This window comes from Vicugna pacos, chromosome 25 (genome assembly GCF_048564905.1).
Source record: "Vicugna pacos chromosome 25, VicPac4, whole genome shotgun sequence".
Lineage (NCBI taxonomy): Eukaryota > Metazoa > Chordata > Mammalia > Artiodactyla > Camelidae > Vicugna > Vicugna pacos.
In genome coordinates this window covers 27,099,822-27,103,603 of record NC_133011.1, presented here as the reverse complement: position 1 = coordinate 27,103,603, position 3,782 = coordinate 27,099,822, and the positions used below count along the sequence as shown (strand labels likewise).

General features: G+C 41.8%; 1 non-coding gene across 1 annotated transcript; it reads left to right on the top strand.

Moving 5' to 3' along the window:
* Nucleotides 1-773: 773 nt before the first annotated feature.
* TRNAD-AUC (transfer RNA aspartic acid (anticodon AUC)) lies at nucleotides 774-847 on the top strand. Its single transcript has one exon. It is a non-coding gene; the product is annotated as a tRNA-Asp (tRNA).
* The last annotated feature ends 2,935 nt before the right edge of the window (nucleotides 848-3,782 follow it).

The window sequence follows — 3,782 nt, the reverse complement described above, 5'->3', positions numbered from 1 at the left end:
AGAACTTAAATGGCCTCTTGAATGACAGAAAAAAGCTTGTGTCACATAAGCTGAGAGCTGTCTTCCCATGTGCCCATCCCACCCTGTGCCTAGTACCCCAGGTCCTGCCCACTGGCTGCTGCCCTACCTGGGGGACCCTTTCAAACTCCCAGTCTCAGTTTTCCCATCTCTCCTTTTACTGCCTGGAAACGTAACAGTAACTGACACCTAGAACTGCTTTCTAAGTGATTAGTCTGACACGTAACTAAAGGTCATCTTTGAAAAGTGACAGACCATTTTTCACTTACTGAATTGTCAATTTGAAAAAAATAATACTCATTGAAGGTATGGGGAGCTGATGAGAGGCGCAAAATTTGCTACAATTTTTTCTGGTCTCTGGAGAGCCACTGGCTGCATGTTTTAAAAGCCTTGACATACATACTGTTTAAGTTAGCAGTGCTGTATTCAGAAATTTAGCCTCAGAAATTAGTCAAGAATATGACAAGTATTTGGCTACTTGGATGTTTACTCCAGTGTTATTCATAATAGAAGAAATGTGCGGGGGAAGCGAAAATCCTGTCCAGTCAACCACAGATAGTTGATTTAATCAAAGCAATGCATAGCAGTGTATTTATCTGATGTATTTATTTGCATGCAAAGATGTTCCACTGAAAGCAGGTTATAAAATGATAGGGCAGAGCTCTGCTCCTAGGAAGACAGAATAGATGCATTTTCCTTATTTCTCTACTAAGTACAATTAAAACCCCTGGATGTGATGTATAAAATAAGCATAAGGGGGTTATAGCTCAATAGTTAGAGCACATGCTTATCATGCACGAGGTCCTGGGTTCAATCCCCGGTACCTCCATTAAAGTAACTAACTAAATAAATAAATGTAATTGCCTCTCCCGCAAAACAAAACAAAGCAAAACAAAATCCAAAACAAAACAAAGCAAAACAAAATCCAAAACAAAACAAGCTTAGGAAGACTCTGAAAGGTGGACAGAAGGCCAACTGACAAGGATCTCAGGGCCCAGTGGTGTGTCCCCTGGGGTTTTGTTTTGTTTGCCTCCTGTATCCCAGACTTGAGCTAATGAAACCAGCAATGTGTCACTGGGCACAGACACCAAAAGCCCTAAGAAAGACCTACCTCTCTAGTCACCAGAACAGAGGCTACCTAGCAAGAGAGAAACCTTTTCGACAATAACTTCTCTACTCTGGTTAAACGTTGCCGAGGAAACTCCGGACCCAGCCTGTCAGCAGGGCCGAGTGAGGAGCTGAGATGTCCACACTCATCACCCAGCTGTACTGAGGCACCCCAACACCCCGCCAGGATGCCAAAACTCGGAAGCACCAAGGAGCTTGCCCAGGTCTCACAGCTGTTAGAATTCTGTGCTGCTGAACGACCCTTCTCTGTGAATTGTAGTCAACCTAATACTATTTTACTGGCCTTGGCCGGGCTTCGCTCAGGGAAAGAGGCATGAAATCCTCAGAGCTGCTAGCAGGGTGAGACTGGGGGAAGACCCCGCTACATCTTCAACTTTCCCCCACCCACGTCATGTGAATGAGTCACCCCTCTTTATGGGCCTCGGTGCTCACATAGCTCTTCTGACTTAGAAGAGCCTGCTTTTACGAAGATACCACTGTCAATCGTTTACATCTCAGTGCAGAGTTCCCTCATCCATGGGTCTCTGGAGATGAAATCGTAGCCTTCCTTGTATTAGGAAGGGCTGTGCCACCCGTACAGGGATTGGGGTTTTCAGGGAGAGGAAGGGGACACTGGGGAGGCATTTCTTAAATTTCTAGCATCTCTTGCTTCCAGGTTGTCCTAGGTCCAAGAAACCGGCTGCCGATCAGATGTAGGTGGCTACTGTTTAAGGCAAGAGGACAGCTGCGCTGGGGTTTAGCAAGGAGGATAAGCATGACTCCTTATGGGAGATAATGTTCCTACTGGCAAATCCCATGAGGATTAAAAAGGTTCGCAGGTATAACTCCTAAGAAGAGAATTAGTCACCCTAGAGCCAAAGATAGACTCCTACGAAGAATGTCAGAAGTTTTTCTATTAACTAAAATAATGGAACTCTTCGTTAAAAAGTTAAATAATAGATTTCCAGTTTGAGTTTCAACATGTGAAGAACTCGGAAGCTGTGTTGCACTGTTGTCAGAGTGGAGCCCTGTTGATGTGGGAGTGTCCCTGGGCTGTGACCTTCACAAGTGTTCCTTATTCTTCCCTCACCCCCACCCCTTGAGTGAAACAGGAAGGCACAGGGGGCTAGAGTTTCCTTAGGGAAACCTAAGGACAAACACAGGGACACTTGAGGCAAATGAAGTTTCTGGCACCTACAGCTGTAGAAAATATTAAACACAGGTCAATTCCTAGACAAATTAACATAAAATATCACACTGAAGGCGTATTTATTTCAATTCCTATTACTCAATACACCATGGCCGGGTTTCAGCAGAATAATTACAAGGTAAGCCAAAAGTCAGAAAAAACAGTCTGAAGAGACAGTAAGAATCAGAGCCAGACGCAGGTGTGTTACAGATGTTGACATGATCAGAGTAGCAACTTAACTATGATTTTAAATAACTACGATGAGTGTGTTCATGGTTATAAGGGGAAAAGTAGACAACATACATGGACAGATGGGTAATTAAAGCAGAGAGATGGAAATTTTAAGAAAGAATCTAAAGAAATACAAGGGAAAAAACCAACACTAACAGCAATGGAGAATGCTTTTGCTGGACTCATCAGCAGACTGGACCACTGAGGACAGAATCAGTGACCCCAAACATAGGTCAATAAAAACTTCTCAAGCTAAAAAATAAGGAGGGAGGAAGGCATAGAACTGAATACCTAAGAACTGTGGGGAATTTTCAAAAGTATAGAACATATTTGGATATACTAGATAACATATAACTGAAATACCTGGAGAAGAAATAAATAGTGTAGCAGGAGGAATACTTGAATAATGAAGAACTTTCCAAAATTATTAGTAGACACCAAAGCATGGACTTAAGAATCTCAGAACCCAGGCAGAGTAATACCCAAAAATCTACATATAGGCTATCATATTCAAACTTCAAAAAACCAAAGACAGAGAAACAACTGAAGCAAGCCAGCAGAGGGACACATCTTACTTATAAAGGGACAAGGATAAAAATTACAGCCGACTTCTCACCAGAAGCCATGCAAGCAAGAAAAGAATGTTGACAGAAAAAACCCACCAACCTAGAATTCTATATCCAGCAAGATTATCCTTCAAAAGTAAAAAAGAAATAGAGACTTTCTCTAACAAATGAAAACTGAGGGAATTAATCACCAGCAGAGCTGCCCTCTAAGAAATATTAAAACAAATCCTTCAGGGAGAAAGAAAAGTGATATAGGTCAAAAATGTGTATCTCCATAGAGAAAGGAAGAGCGTCCGAGAAGGAATAAATGAAGATTAAGATAAAATCTTTTATTTTTTCTTATTCTTAATTGATCTAGAGATAGCAGCTTGTATACAGTAATAATAGCAACAATGTATTGGATGGTTATAGCATGTGGATAATTGACGTGAATAACAGTAATGTCACAAGGGATGCAGGGCGGGAACTGGGACTATTTGGTTATGGGGTAGTGATACTGCAGGGGAAGCAGTACAGTGTTACTTGAAGGTGGACTTAGATTAGTTATAAATGTATGCTGAAAACTCTAAGGTAAGCACTAAACTTTTAAAAATTAAATAATGGAACTGCACAAAGTAAGAGCTGAACAACCCCCCGTCTGCACTGCATAGCACTACTTCTGAAGCGTAGCC